We start from the raw sequence: 16,802 nt of genomic DNA, 5'->3' as shown, positions 1-16,802 counted from the left end.
GGTGTAGAACATTTTTCCTGACAAGTTGAATCAACTTCATTTGGAATAACAAATAGTTCTTAGTGAATAGTTTGTCCCTGGTCTGTGGGTTGTGCTGTTTAAGTGGAAGTTAATAGAAATATCCTAACACGACAACCCAGATTAATATTATTTCATAAGAGTAACTGATGTTTAATTTTACTTGACATATTTACCTTTCCAAAGGATTATTGTGACTTCACAACAACTTAATGTTTTGTCTATAAATGTATTAATTTATTCATTAAAAATTTATTGAGCACTTACTATATGCCAGGCATTGGGTGCTGAGAATACACTCTTGAATGGGTAAGATCCAGACCCTGTACTCATGTCGCTAACAACCTGGTGGAAAAGAGAAACAAATCATGTGTGGGAAACAGTAAAAATAATTACAACAAACAGAAAAATGGAGTATATTAGTCTTTACAAGGACAGATCCTAAACTGGAATTCTTGAGAGAAAAGTCTGTTGTGACTCAAGTTAGACACCAACATCTGAAGTACATGCACCTGTCAGGTCAAAGGTTTACTCCTCCAGGAACATGGAAGACTGGCATCTCACTTAGGCCTGAGAATAGAATCACATGTACTCAAAGAGAAGTGACTCTGAGAAACATGGTCTGAGTAAAGGCCTTCAGCTTAAAATAAGTGTGATAATAGTAAGTATTGTAACCCTAGCTCTCATTAAAAAATGGTAATCAGCTACCATAGTTTGCCTCCATGACAAAGAGTATATTTGCTAAGTTTCGTCATACAGAATCATTGAAAATTGATTATGCATATAATTTTATCAGATAGACGTGGCAGAGGAAGGATTTTCATCAAAGAAAAATAAAATCAAGAGAAGATTGTCAATCTATATAAATATCTATGAAAAAGTGCACCTCCCTCCTCACCTCCAGATGGTAGCTAAGTTAATCCAAGCTTGGCAGTGTTCTCCAATGGAACAATATGGTACCTATCTCAACAATGTATTGTAAAAATATGTGTAAAGCTGTAGTAATCAAAACAGTGTGGTATTGGCAAAATAATAGACAAATATATCAAGGGAACATAATAGAGAGCTCTGAAATAGACCCACATGAATATAGTCAACTCATTTTTGACAAAGGAGCATAGGCAATACAATGGAGCAAAGATAGTCTTTTCAACAAATTATGCTGAAATACCTGGACATCTGCATGCAAAAAACCAATGAATCTAAGCACAGACCTTACTCCCTTCACAAAAATTAACTCAAAGTGGATCAAAGACCTAATTGTAAAATGCAAAGCTATGAAAATCCTAGAAGGTAACACATGGGAAAAACCTACATGACTTTGGGTATGGTGATGACTTTTAAAATACAACACCAAAGGCAATCCATGAAATAAATAATTGATAAACTGAACTTCATTAATATTGTAAACTTCTCTGTGAATGACAATGTGAAGACAATGAGCAAAGAAGCCACAGACTGAGAGAAATGAAAAGACAAACCCACAGTTATCTTAATGGATAACTCACCAGAAAACATATACAGATGGTAAATTAGCATATGGAAAGATACTTTATATCATATGCCATCAAGGAAATGCAAATCAAGACAATGAGATAACTGCTACACATTTATCAGAATGGCCATAATCTGGATCACTGACAACACCAAATCCTGGAGAGGTTGTGGGGCAAGAGAAACATTCATCTACTGCTGGTGGAATTGAAAAATGGCACAGCCACTTTGGAAGATAATTCAGTGGTTTCTTACAAAACTCAACATACTCTTACCATAAGATCCAGCAAATAATTATATGCTTCTTGATGTTTACCCAAATAAGTTAAAAACATGTCCACACAAAAACCTGCACATAGACATTTGTAGCAGCTTTATTTATAATTGCCATAATGTGGAAGCAACAAAGATATCCTTCAGTAGGTGAATGAATAAACTGTGGTACATCCAGACAATGGAGTATTACATAATGCTAAAAACAAGTAAGTTATCAAGCCATGAAAAGACATAAGGGAACATTAAATGCATATTGTTACGTGAGAGACAGCAATATGAAAAGACCGCATACTGTATGAATCCAACTATATGACATCCTGGAAAAGGCAAAAACTGTGAAGACAGTAAAAAGATCAATGGTGGGCAGAAATTGCCAGGGATGGAGTTCTGAATAGGTGGAGCATTGAGGACTTTTATGGCAGTGAAAAAAACACCATATAATATAATGATGGGTACATGTCATTATATATTTGTCTAAGCTCATAGAAAGTACAACACCAAGAGTGAACCCCAATATAAACTATGGACTTTGGGTGATAATGATGTGTTCAATGTATATTCATTGCAACAAATGTACCACTCTGATAGAGGATGTTGAAAATGGCAGAGGCTGTGCATGTGTGAGGGTAGGAGGTATATAAGAAATCTCTGTAATTTTGCTATGAACCTAAAACTGCTTTAAAAAATAAAGTCTTAAAAAATAAATATGATCATGATGATGCAGCAGAGAATAATCTGAGTAAATGTAACAAGGCCAGAAACTGCAGTGCATGTAAGTTCAATGGTGCTGGAAATGCAAAATTGAGTCTGGGAGAGGTGAAGGGAGGTGGCTGAGAGTCAGAAAGAAGTTGAACTGTTGAAAACGTATGCGCTCTGCTTAAGAAACTCAGACTTCATGCTATAGTGGATGGGGATCTGATGAAGGTTCTAAAAAAGGAAGTACTATGAATAAATTTGTATTTTAAGTAAATTTCTGAAATAGTTGTGAAGGGGATGGATTTTAAGGGACAAAACCAGGAGCAGAAAGATTAGTACCTAAGTTACGCAATGATCCATGGCAAACAAAGGACCTAGGGCAGAAATAAATGAAAGGGATGGAGAAGACATGCTAGGTTTTAAAATGTATAATTGAATTTGGAGAATGAGGGAGGGGAAAAGTCAATAATGACATACATATTCCTATGACTAGTGGGAACTCCAAAAAGCAGAGGGACTTGAACTTCCTACAAAAGGCTAATGAGTCTACAGTGGGTATCATGGATGCACATCTTTAGCAATTAGTTCGCAAGACAAGATAGGTTTTATTCTCTTTATATAAACTACTTCTCAATTAAGCATCTGAATTTCCGTAAGTATGCATCATACTAAGATAAATTTGAGTCCTACTCCAGTCATTAATCACTGTGTGACTTTGAGTTAGTTACTTAACTGTTTTAACTTTCATCCCTTTAAATATCAAATAAAAATAAGGAAGATCTATTAAATGAAAGGAGATATATGAAAGAAAGATGCAAAAAGTTAAAACTATAAAAACAAAAATCTTTAACCTTAGCATGGATTTTTCCCAAACATATAGAAATACATATATTAAATATGGATCAATATATCATTGTGGTCAAGAGAATTAGTACTAAAATCAGACTAATAAGGAACAGACCCTGGTTCTGTCACTTTTGATGTGACTTTTAGCAAGTTATAAAACCTCTAAAGCTTTAATTTCCTCTTTTATAAAATGAGGAAAATAATGGCACCAACCTCATAGGTTTGGTGGGAAGACTGTAAAATTCTAAAAGTATTTAAAATATTTTCTTAAATTCGAATATACTAAATAAGCATTGATTATCATTATGAATTCATAAATTTACTTGTATAAATATATAAAATATATGTATATATATAGGCATATTTATTAGACTCAATTTTATAAAATTGCCAATATTCAACCATTTTGACTCACAAAAATGGCAACAGCCTATAATCAGGACAAGAACACAAGATAATCAAGTCACCATCTAGATGCACTTGGTGACTTGATTATCTCATTTTTGCTGATTTTCTTAGGCAAGCATTGGCTGCAGGACACAGTTGAACTTATTATCCAGTAAATTATTATTTGTCCACTCTATTTGTTGACAGTCATGAGAGAAGAAATAAAGAGTACAGATTGAAGCTGACGGTACCATTGGATCCCAGTGCAGAGCTGTGTAACCTTGGACAAGTTACTTAACCTTTCTAAGCCTCAGTCACCTTCTCTCTACAATGAAAAAAAATCTATGAAATTGTTACAAGTATTAAATGAGATAATGTATGTAGAGCACATAACATATAGGCCAGCAGATAATGAGCACTCAATAATATTACCTATTAGTACACAAATTAGTAATTACTGACTCAAATTTGATTTTCTACAGATTACATGGTATTTTCTGTCCTGCAGCTTTTTCCCTTCCCTCTCCTTCCCTCACCTTCTCTTCCCACTCCTTTTTTCCTCTTCTCTTCCCTGACCCCCTTTCTCTTTCCTTTTGTCTTGCCTTTCTTTTCCTTTCCTTTTTAATGAAGAACCACTGGGACTAATTATGATCTGTATCTGAACTATTCTGGATATATGTATCTATTAAAGAACCTTCCCTGGAAAATGATACGTTGTTTTATATATATCTAAATATACATATATTTACATATATAAATTTTTATATATTCATATATGTAAATAAATATATTATACATAAAATTCTACTGTTTTTAGGGATGAAATATTTGTGAATTTATTTTTGTAAGTATGATTTACATGCACAATGTTCCTTCTCATTTTAGAAAGGGACAATACTAATATTAAACTAATCTGCACCCTATCTATTTGCTTATAAAAATATGTAATAAAATAAGAAAATTTGGAACTGTTGGGATCAATAAGGAGTGTTATACACAATCCCTGAAGAGAGATGGACTTAATTGAAGTCTGAATGTGTTTAAGAGAATATGTAAGTGGCCCCAGAGAGGGTAATATGATTGAATAAGGAGGGATGCACATTTAAAAGGCTAACCTTTTGGAAATAGTCCCTGGTAGCTCCGACTGATGCATCCTTGCCTCCGTATAGTTCACCCATTTGTCATTTGCCCTACCCTGATCCATTGGCGCAGCTGTGGCCAGTGTGAAGCACAGTGGCAGATGAACTCACTTGAGCGTCTTTGAGGGTTTGTATCTGCAACTGTGAGGACCATGTTAAGTAAACACTGGGTGTACAATACGTGATGTTAAGTTAATCAAATGACTAGTAGGGAGACTGGGCATAGCTTTGACAGAAATTTTCTCTAGATCTGTCTTTTGACCTCTGATTTTAATGGTGAGAGGATGTTCATGGTTTCAGAATGTGCAAATGTAGAAAACAGTGGATAAGCCCCAAGGGCAGTCCCCACATGTGGAGAAGGAAGCCCAGTGACATAGAGCTGGGATATGTCTGAAGCAACAGAGGGTGCCCCTAAATGATTGTCTTGCAGCAAAAGAAGGAACTTTTGACTGTGGGCTGCTGCTGTTTCAACACAGTCCCTGTGCTATGTGCTGGAGCAGGGCCACAGAGGAAAGGGACCTGTGAACCTGAACTTTAAGGAAAGGAAAAATAGAGAAAGGAGGAAGAGAAAAAGAAAGAGAAATAAAAAAGAAAGGATACCTGGAGGCAGTAAGAAACTGTTGAGGACATTAGAGTTGCATTTTCTCAAGCGGAAGAGAAAATCAGTTTTTGTTTGGTTCGTTCAGGTTTTGCCTGTTTGTTTCTGTTTTGCCTGGTACAAAAAGGTGAGATGTTTTGCATCAGATGCAGGAAGAAAAATAAGTTAATAAGTGAATGAATGAATGCATATACTAATAAATAAATTGGGTCCATTATAAGAAGGGTGTATTTCATATACAATAAGAATGAGTTTGAGCAAACCTAAAACTTCTGTTCAATCTGGAACAAAAAGGGTCCCTATAGACAAGGAAGCCTGGGTAACTTATATGTTTTGCAGGTGCTCCTGATTGAATCTGCTTAGGATTATGGCTTGCCCCAGGGTAGAACAAACCATTATTTGACATTTCTTAGCTCATCGTAAGAGACATTTAGACCAAATTTTTAACAAGATAAATATTGTCAAAATTATGATCAGGCAAATTATGGAAGAACAAAAGTGGTTGATGCTAATTGCCCAAATATATCTTAATTGATGAACCCAACATGTGAGAAATAAGGAGGCCAGTGTTTGGAAAGCTATTGAGTGGTCTACAGTAAATTTAACTAACTGTGATCAGGACCTTGCAGATTCAGTTTATACACCCTGCTTTCCTTTGCTCTTATATTGAAATGAGAGCTTATAGCTTAGAATATATTGTTAATGAGATTGGGCCTATAAGCATATTACTTGGATTTTTTAAATAATTAATTAGGGTATAGAAAAGTACTAATATAGATAATTTAATCTTTGAGGGGAAAATTGTGTATCTAAAGAAGGAAAGGGAGTAAGATGATTAATACTTATTTAAAAAAAATAAATTGCCAAAATAAGGAAATGCTTTGGTGCTTCCTCAGTCATGGGTTCAACTTTAAAGATAGTTATGAGGTGGGTTCAGGGCCTGCTGAAAAGAACGATCCTCTCCATTTCCATCACTGTCCAAATGAGTCATAAATCAGCTGATTGGGTTCTCATCTATTTCTAGGATGAGAGAGGGATGATGATAGGATGGGTCACTTGGTGTAGTTATTGAGAATCCATTCATTTATATAAAAAAGAACAAGGAAGAGCTGTCATTATCCTTAAGATCCCCCTCTCCTCTGTTTTTAACCTTTTAAGTAATGGAAAGCTATTAGAAGATTTTGTTTGCCTCATCCACTGGTTGAAAAATCACCTCAATGTGGAAGCTGATCTTTGCCAAATGAATATGGAAAATACCAATGTTATTATAAATTCTGTTTACTTAGAGGTCTTGCCAGTGAGTGAACTCCATATAACCCAGAAAATATACCTTAATATTGGTCGTCTGTGGAGGAATACTACCTAGGGAACTTAAGGAAATGCTCAAGTAACATTATGTTCTAAATAAAAGACAGGTAGATTTAGGCTATGCTGGAATTGATTGTAAGATGCTAATCTAGGTCCTTTCTTATAAATAATCTTGGATGATTGAAATGTAATCCTGTCTTAGATTGATACAAACTCCATTGCTTTCTTCAATGCCATGACTCAGGATATTTCAGATATTAGAGGTGTTTTGTTTGTTTGTTTGTTTGTTTGTTTGTTTTGGAGTCTAACTCTGTTACCCAGGCTGGAATGCAGTGGCATGATCTCAGCTCACTGCAACCTTCGCCTGCCGGGTTCAAGCGATTCTCCTACCGCAGCCTCCTGAGTAGCTGGGATTACAGGCATGTGCCACCACACCCAGCTAATTTTTGTATTTTTAGTAGAGACGGGGTTTCACCATGTTGGTCAGGCTGGTCTCAAACTCCTGGCCTCATGATCTACCCGCCTTGGCCTCACAAAGTGCTGGGATTACAGGCGTGAGCCAAGGTGGTTTTTAAAATTAACTCGAGTAATCTTTAAAATCCTAGTAGCTGGTCAAAAATAATATGGCTGGAATGCATATGTGCTCACATGTGTAGCTTTTACCTCAGTGCTGTGTGTTGCAGCATTGGCATTAGGGTTTCCAGCACCTTACCATGATACTAGAACAGCAATGACAAAGTTTATTCTATAGAATACTAACTAGTTCCACAAATTGTTAAACAAACTTTCTGTAGAATAAACCATTCTACTGTCAAAGAAGTTTGGGAGAACTCTTACGCTCAATTCTTCATTTGTTGTGCCATAATGCACACTGATGTATTAAAGATGCTCTAGGATTCCTGAGCAAGATAGCTGAATAGGAACAGCTCTGGTCTGCAGCTCCCAGCGAGACCAACGCAGAAGGCAGGTGATTTCTGCCTTTCCAACTGAGGTGCCAGATTCATTTCATTGAGATTGTTAGACAGTGGATGCAGCCCATGGAGGGCAAGCAGAAGCAGGGTGGGGCATTGCCTCACCCAGGAAGTGCAAGGGGTCAGGGAACTCCTTCCTCTAGCCAAGGGAAGCCGTGAAGGACTGTGCCGTGAGGAATGGTGCTCTCTAACCCATATACTACATTTTTCTATGGTCTTCACAACCTACAGACCAGGGAGGAGATTCCCTTGGGTGCCTACACCACAAGGGCTCTGGGTTTCAAGCACAAAACTGGGCAGCCCTTTGGGCAGACACTGGGCTAGTTGCAGAAGTTTTTTTTTCCTTACCCCGGTGGTGCCTGGAACGCCAGCGAGACAGAACTGTTCACTTCCCTGAAATGGGGGCTGAAGCCAGGGAGCCAAGTGGTCTTGCTCAGTAAATCCCACACCCACAGAGCCCAGAAAGCTAAGATCCACTGGCTTGAAATTCTCACTGCCAGCACAGCATTCTGAAGTCCACCTGGGATGCTCCAGCTTGGTGGGTGGAGGGGCGTCCACCATTACTGAGGCTTGAGTAGGCGGCTTTCCCCTCACAGTGCAAACAAAGCCTCTGGGAAGTTTGGACTGGGTGGAGCCCACCGCATCACTACTAAACCACTATAGCCAGACTGCCTCTCTAGATTCCTCCTCTCTGGACACAGCATCTCTGAAAGAAAGGCAGCAGCCCCAGTCAGGGGGTTATAGATAAAATTCCCATCTCCCTGGGACAGAGCACCTTGGGGGAGGGGCAGCTGTGGGTGCAGCTTCAGCAAACTTAAACATTTCTGCCTGCCAGCTCTGAAGAGAGCAGTGGATCTCCCTGCACAGTGCCCAAGCTCTGCCGAGGGACAGACTACCTCCTCAAGGGTCAAGTCCCTGACCCCTGGGCCTCCTGATGGGGAGACATCTCCCAGCAGGGATTGACAAACACCTCATACAGGAGAACTCTGACTGGCATCTGGCAGGAGCTCCTCTGAGACGAAGCTTCCAGAGGAAGGAGCAGGCAGCAATCTTTGCTGTTCTGCAGCCTCTGCTGGTGATACCCAGGCAAACAGGGTCTGAAGTGGACCCCCAGCAAACTCCAGCGGACGTGCAGAAGAGGGACTTGACTGTTAGAGGGAAAACTCACGAAGAGAAAGCAATAGCATCAACATAAACAAAAAGTACGTCCACGTAAAACATCCATCTGAAGGTCACCAACAGCAAAAACCAAAGGTAGATAAATCCATGAAGATGAGGAAAAACCAGTGCAAAAAGGCTGAAAACCAGAACACTTCCTCTCCTCCAAAGGATCACATCTCCTCACCAGCAAGGGAACAAAACTGGACAGAGAATGAGTTTGATGAATAGACAGAAGTAGACCTCAGAAGGTGGGTAATAACAAAGTCCTCCAAGCTAAAGGAGCATGTTCTAACCCCATGCAAGGAAGCTAAGAAACTTGATAAAATTGCTAACTGGAATAACCAGTTTAGAGAAGAACATAAATGATCTGATGGAGATGAAAAACACAGCACGAGAACTTTGTGAAGCATACACAAGTATCAATAGCTGAATTGATCAAGTGGAAGAAAGAATAACAGAGATTGAAGATCAACTTAATAAAATAAAGCATGAAGACAAGATTAGAGTAAAAAGAATGAAAAGGAATGAATAAAGCCTCCAAGAAATATGAGACTATGTGAAAAGACCAAACCTACGTTTGATTGGTGTACCTAAAAGTGATGGGGAGAACAGAACCAAGTTGGAAAACACTCTTCAGGATATTATCCAAGAGAATTTCCCCAAACTGGTAAGACAGGCCAACATTCAAATTCAGAAAATACAGAGAATACCACAAAGACACTCCTCAAGAAGAGCAATCCCAAGACACATAATCGTCAGATTCACCAAGGTTGAAATGAAGGAAAAAATGTTAAGGGCAGCAGAGTGAAAGGTCACATTACTCACAAAGGGAAGCCCATCAGACTAACAACAGATCTCTCTGCAGAAACCCTACAAGCCAGAAGACAGCGGGGGCCAATATTCAATATCCTTAAAGAAAAGAATTTTCAACCCAGAATTTCATATCCAGCCAAAATAAGCTTCATAAGTGAAGGAGAAATAAAATCCTTTACATACAAGCAAATGCAAAGGGATTTTGTCACCCCCAGGCCTGCCTTACAAGAGCTCCTGAAGGAAGCATTAAATATGGAAAGGAAAAACCGGTACCAGCCACTGCAAAAACAAACCAAAATGTAAAGACCATTGACTATGAAGAAACAGCACCAACTAATGGGCAAAATAACCAGCTAGCATCATAATGACAGGATCGAATTTACACATAACAATATTAACCTTAAATGTAAATGGGATAAATGCCCCAATTATAATGCACAGACTGGCAAATTGGATAAAGAGTCAACATCCGTTGATGTGCTGTATTCAGGAGACCCATCTCATGGGCAAAGACATGCATAGGCTCAAAATAAAAGGATGGAGGAAGATTTACCAAGCAAATGAAAAGCAAAATAAGTAGGGGTTACAATCCTAGTCTCTGATAAAACAGACTTTAACCCAAAAAAGATAAAAAAAGATAAAGAAGTATATTACATAATTATAAAGGGATCAATGCAAGAAGAAGAGCTAACTATCCTAAATATATATACACCCAATACAGGAGCACCAGGATTCAAAAAGTAAGTTCTTAGAGACGTACAAAGAGACTTAGACTCCTAAACAATAATAGTGGGAGACTTTAACACCCCACTGTCAATATTAGATCAATGAGACAGAAAATTAACAAGGATATTGAAGACTTGAACTCAGCTCTGGACCAAGTCGACCTAATAGACATCTACAGAACTCTCCACCCCAAATCAACAGAATATACTTTCTTCTCCGCACCACATCACACCTATTCTGAAATTGACCACATAACTGGAAGTAAAACACTCCTCAGCAAATGCAAAAGAATGGAAATCTTAACAAACACTCTCTCAGACCACAGTGCAATCAAATTAGAACTCAGGATTAAGAAACTCACTCAAAACCACATGACTACATGGAAACTGAACAACCTAATCCTGAAAAACTACTGGGTAAATAGCGAAATTAAGGTAGAAATAAATAAGTTCTTTGAAACCAATGAGAACAAAGACACAACATACCAGAATCTCTGGGACACACCAAAGCAGTGTTTAGAGGGAAATTTATAGCACTAAATGCCCACAGGAGAAAGCGGGAAAGATCTATAATTGATACCCTAACATCACAATTAAAACAAGTAGAGAAACAAGAGCAAGCAAATTCAAAAGCTAGCAGAAGACAAGAAATAACTAAGATCAGAGCAGATTTCCTTCAGTGAAGGAGATAGAGACATGAAAAGCCCTTCAAAAATTCATTGAATTCAGGAGCTGGTTTTTGAAAAGATTAGCAAAATAGATAAACTGCTAGCCAGACTAATAAGAAAAGAAAGAAGAGTCAAATAGACACAATGAAAAATGATAAATGTGATATTACCACTAATCCCACAGCAATACAAACTACCATCAGAGAATCCTATAAACACCTCTGTGCAAATAAGTTAAAAAATCTAGAAGAAATGGATAAATTCCTGGACAGATACAACCTCCCAAGACTAAACCAGGAAGAAGTTGAATCCCTGAATAGACCAGTAACAAGTTCTGAAATTGAGGCAGTAATTAATACCCTACCAACCAAAGAAAGCCTAGGAACAGACGGATTCACAGCTGATTCTACCAGAGTTGCAAACAGCAGCTGATACCATTCCTCCTGAAACTATTCCAAACAATATTAAAAGAGGGAGTCCTCCGTAACTCATTTTATGAGGCCAGCATCATCCTGATACCAAAAGCTGGCAGAGACACACAAAAGAAAGAAAATTTCAAGCCAACATCCCTGATGAACATCGATGCGAAAATCCTCAGTAAAATACTGGCAAATTGAATCCAGCAGCACGTTAAAAAGCTTATCCACTATGATCAAGTCAGCTTCATCCCTGGGATGCAAGGCTGGTTCAACACACACAAATCAATAAACGTAATCCATCACATAAACAGAACCAATGACAAAACCACATTATTATCTCAATAGATGCAGAAAAGGCATTCCATAAAATTCAACACCCCTTCTTGCTAAAAATACTCATAAACTAGGTATTGATGGAACGTATCTCAAAATAATAAGAGCTATTTATGACAAAACCACAGCTAATATCATACTGAATGGGAAAATGCTGGAAGCATTTCCTTTGAAAACTGGCAGAAGACAAGGATGCCCTCTCTCACCACTCCTATTTAACAAAGTATTGGAAGTTCTGACCAGGGCAATCAGGCAAGATAAATAAATAAAGGATATTCAAATAGGAAGAGAGGAAGTCAAATTATATTTGTTTGCAGATGACATGATTGGATATTTAGAAAACCCCATTATCTCAACCCAAATCTCCTTAAGCTCATAAGCAACTTCAGCAAAGTCTCAGGATACAAAATCAATGTGCAAAAATCACAAGGATTCCTATACACAAATAATAGACAAACAGCCAAATCATGAGTGAACTCCCATTCACAACTGCTACAAAGAGAATAAAATACCTAGGAATTCAACTTACAAAGGATGTGAAGAACCTCTTTAAGGAGAACTACAAACCACTGCTCAAGGAGATAAGAGAGGACACAAACAAATGGAAAAACATTTCATGCTCATGGATAGGAAGAATCAATATCATGAAAATGGCCATGCTGACCAAAGAAATTTGTAGATTCAATGCTATTCCCATCAAGCCACCATTGACTTTCTTCACAGAATTAGAAAAAACTACTTTAAATTTTATGTGGAACCAAAAAAGAGCCCATATAGCCAAGACAATCCTAAACAGAAAGAACAAATCTGGAGGCATCATGCTACTTGACTTCAAACTATACTACAAGGCCACAGTAGCCAAACAGCATGGTACTGGTACCAAAACAGATATATAGACCAATGGAACAGAACAGAGGCCTCCGAAATAACACCACACATCTACAGTTGTCTGATCTTTGACAAACCTGACAAAAACAAGCAATGGGGAAAGGATTCCCTATTTAATAAATGGTGTTGGGAAAACTGGCTAGCCATATGCAGAAAACTTAAACTGGACACCTTCTTTACACCTTACACAAAAATTAACTCAAGATGGATTAAAGATTTAAATGTAAGACATAAAACCATAAAAACTCTAGAAGAAAACCTAGGCAATACCATTATGGACATAGGCCTGGGGAAGGGCTTCATGACTGAAACACCAAAAGCAATGGCAACAAAAGCCAAAATTGACAAATGGGATCTAATTAAACTAAAGAGCTTCTACACAGCAAAAGAAACTATCATCAGAGTGAACAGGCAACCTACAGAATAGGAGAAAAATTTTGCAATCTATCCATCTGACAAAGCACTAATATCCAGAATCTCCAAGGAACTTAAACAAATTCACAAGAAATAAACAATTCTATCAGAAAGTGGGCAAAGGATATCAACAGACACTTTTCAAAAGAAGACACTTATGCAGCCAACAAACATGAAAAACAGCTCATCATCACATGTCATTAGAGAAATGCAAATCAAAACCACAATGAGATACCCTCTCATGCCAGTTAGAATGGTGATCATTAAAAAGTCAGGAAACAACAGATGCTGGAGAGGATGTGGAGAAATAGGAACGCTTTTATGCTGTTTGTGGGAGTATAAATTAGTTCAACCATTGTGGAGGACAGTGTGGCAATTCCTCAAGCATCTAGAACTGGAAATACCATTTGACCCAGCAATCCCATTATTGGGTATATACCCAAAAGATTATAAATCATTCTACTGTACAGACACATGCACACGTATGTTTATTGTACTACTATTCACAATAGTAAAGACTTGAAACCAACCCAAATGCCCATCAATGCTAGACTGGATAAATAAAATGTGGCACATATACACCACGGAATACTATGCAGCCATAAAAAATAATAAGTTCATGTCTTTTGCAGGGATATGGATGAAGCTGGTAACCATCATTCTCAGCAAACTAACACAGAAACAGAAAACCAAACGCTGCATGTTCTCACTCATAAGTGGGAGTTGAACAATGAGAACACATGGACACAGGGAGGGGACCATCCATACCGGGGCCTGTCGGGGGGTGTGGGTCAAGGGAAGGGATAGCATTAGGAGAAATACTTCATGTAGATCATGGGTTGATGGGTGCAGCAAACCACCATGGCACATGTATACCTATGTAACAAACCTGCACGTTCTGCCCATGTATCCCAAAACTTAAAGTACAATAAAAAAAGATGTGCTAATAAATCTCCCGTTTAAAATTCAGCCTTTTCAGTGTTTCTCAAAATTATTTGAGCAGAGAACATTTCCTCTCAAAGCATATGTATTAACATCTTGTAGAAAAAATACACTATAGAACACAGTTTGTGTATGCCATGCTAAATGAATCAAGTAATTGATTAGGCACGTGAATGGAAATAAAGTTTCTTAAACATTCCAATAATTCTTTTTAAAAATAATTGTAAGTTTGATTTTAGATTCAGTGGTTACAAAGGGAGATTTATTGTGTGGGTATGTTATATGGCTCTATGGTTTGGGATACAGATGATCCCATCACCCAAGTAGTGACCCTATGGTACCCAATGGGTAGTTTTCCAGCCCGTGTTCCCCCTCTTCTGCCCCCTCTCTAGTAGTTCCCAGTGTCTATTTATCTTATATTAAGTTTCAACAAAAATAAGTAATGGGTAAAGGGCTCTCTATGCAGTAAATGGTACGGGAATACCATAACTGATTAGCCATATGCAGAAGAATGAAACCGGACCCCTACCTTTCACAGTATATGAAAATTAACTCGAGATGGATTAAAGATTTAAATGTAAGACCTCAAGCTATACAAATTCTGGAAGAAAACCTAGGAAATACCATTCTGGACATTGGCCTTGGTAAAGAATTTATGGCTAGGTCCCCAAAAGCAATTGCAACAAGAAAAATGATTGACAAGTGGAACAAATTAAACCAATGATTCTTTTACCTCCTTGCGTTTGTGCATGCCATTTCTTCTCCCTGAAATGATAGCCTACCGTTAGCAACCCACCGTTGGCCTTGCCTCATCCTTATGTTGGATAAGACCATTCAAGTCGTAGCTTAAAAGTAATTTCTGTGAGAAACCTTTTCTGATACCTCAAGACTGCATTGAGTGTCCCTCCTCTGATCTTTTCTAAAACTGTGTACTAGCTTTCTATCAGCACTTGCAACTTATTCATTTCTTTTTACTTGAAGAAATTACAATTTCCGTTGTAAACCCACTGTCTATTGTAAGACCTTGTAAATGGATGAGTGGGAAAAGAAAAAAGAAAAAAAAAAAGATTCAGGGAAGCATATCCTAAGGTAAGTTCTGCTGATCAGCAAAGGACATAAAATCCTAAGAAGAGAAGTTAGGGGAAATCAGAGAAACCCACAGCTTCCTGTACCATTAGAAATCTGTCCCACAGAGAATAGATATCATGAAACCATTAAAATGACAGAATCAGTTGTAGGGGACATTAAAATCTTAATCATGTGGGTAAGGAAGCTCTTGGGATAATTTATCCACAAGTTGCTTACTAATCTGCTTTAGAGGGAAGCCATGTGGAGAGCTTCTCTTGGATTCCAAAGCAAACAGATGTTCTTTCTTTCACAGTGGTGCCAAGTCACTTATATTTTCTTTCTTCTAAAAGCCAATAGTAGTACACACAGTACAATAGGAATGTTATGTGTTTTCATGGAAAAGCAACTACAATGTTTACATAGTCAATAGACTGCAACATTTCCAGAAACAAAACTCAGTGAGTAGAATTAAGAAAATGACTGTCCCTCAGGGAAAGCAAATATCACCAGTGAATTAGTTAGAGCACCGGGGACATTGTTCCATGGACCAAGTTGACTAAGGACTAGTGGTGAGATTAATCCCTGCAGCAGGGAGTAAGAGTTTCTCTCTTTAAATGTTTAAATTTGACCCAAATAGACATCTTGCTCTGAGTAAAAGTAAAACCAAAGGGTCACCTATAGACCTTTCCTGTTGTTGCTAATGTCTAGTCCCTCAAAAGCTCAGACCTGATGCACGAGAATAGGCTCCTATGTGGTTTCTCAGCAGGTTTTCCCTTTATTTTGTCCTACAAATAACAAACTCAATGCAGAACTTAAGAACTTAGGCTGTGCCCAGTTCAGAAGCCTGCTCTTTCATGTTCTACTTCTGTTACTTGTACAAGTATCTTAGCCACTTTATTTCTTGGTTTGCAAATCTGGAAAATTGTTATAATAATAATAATATTACATACATCATAGAGTATTGTCAGGACTGAATTAGTTATTAAGTATCTAGCACTTACAATAAGTACCAACTTTCAGCTAATAATAATTTCATTAGTATTAATAATGTTAATAATTTATCACCACAAATCAGTAATGCCACTAACTCCATCTCCTACTCAAAATTTCCTAAGATCATTTCATGTCTAAATTTCTGATTTGGAAGCCTTCTATGTCATGCAATACTTCATAGGCCACAATTCTTTAACATTCAGTTTAAAATCCAGCCTGCCGTTCCCCTAAATATACTCCATGCTTAGCCCGTAGCCCAACCTTGAGGCTTTGTATACCTGGCTCATTTTTTATAATATACCATTTCTTCTTTCTAACTAGCCAATTTCTATCCATTCTTCAAGATCTAGTTATAATTTAACTTCTTTGGAAGTATCCCTCTCCTGTCTCTGTAATCATAATACCTTATCTGAACTTAGCACTGTGTCACCCACTGACATGGATGTATATTTCACATAGACATATCTGAATACATTCTCCTTGAAGATATGAACCAGAACACCATCATCCTTGAGAGTATTGGAATTATCCTGGTGTAGCCACAGTATGGGTGGAGAAGGTGATAATTTGCCCTACTCTATTTTCTTGTTTGGTTTACGTCAGTTGGCTGTTTTATAATGGGCACAATCTTATTGGCTTTGTTCC

The 16,802-nt window shown here is 37.8% G+C and overlaps 1 protein-coding gene across 4 annotated transcripts in view; it reads right to left on the bottom strand.

Annotated features, from left to right (window-relative positions):
* Positions 1–16,802, bottom strand: part of CHRM2 (cholinergic receptor muscarinic 2) — a 154,360-nt gene that overhangs the window by 30,695 nt on the left and 106,863 nt on the right. For 2 of the 4 annotated variants that reach the window (XM_009454280.5, XM_001147469.7), the window contains exon 3: positions 286–363. The exons of the other annotated variants lie outside the window; for them this stretch is intronic. The gene's annotated coding sequence lies outside the window, so the exon portion shown is untranslated. The remainder of the gene's footprint in view (positions 1–285; positions 364–16,802) is intronic. 4 annotated transcript variants of the gene reach the window in all.

The sequence above is a fragment of the Pan troglodytes genome, chromosome 6 (assembly GCF_028858775.2).
Source record: "Pan troglodytes isolate AG18354 chromosome 6, NHGRI_mPanTro3-v2.0_pri, whole genome shotgun sequence".
Taxonomy (NCBI): domain Eukaryota; kingdom Metazoa; phylum Chordata; class Mammalia; order Primates; family Hominidae; genus Pan; species Pan troglodytes.
Note: the sequence above shows the minus strand (reverse complement) of the source record. Positions and strands in the feature narration are given on the sequence as shown.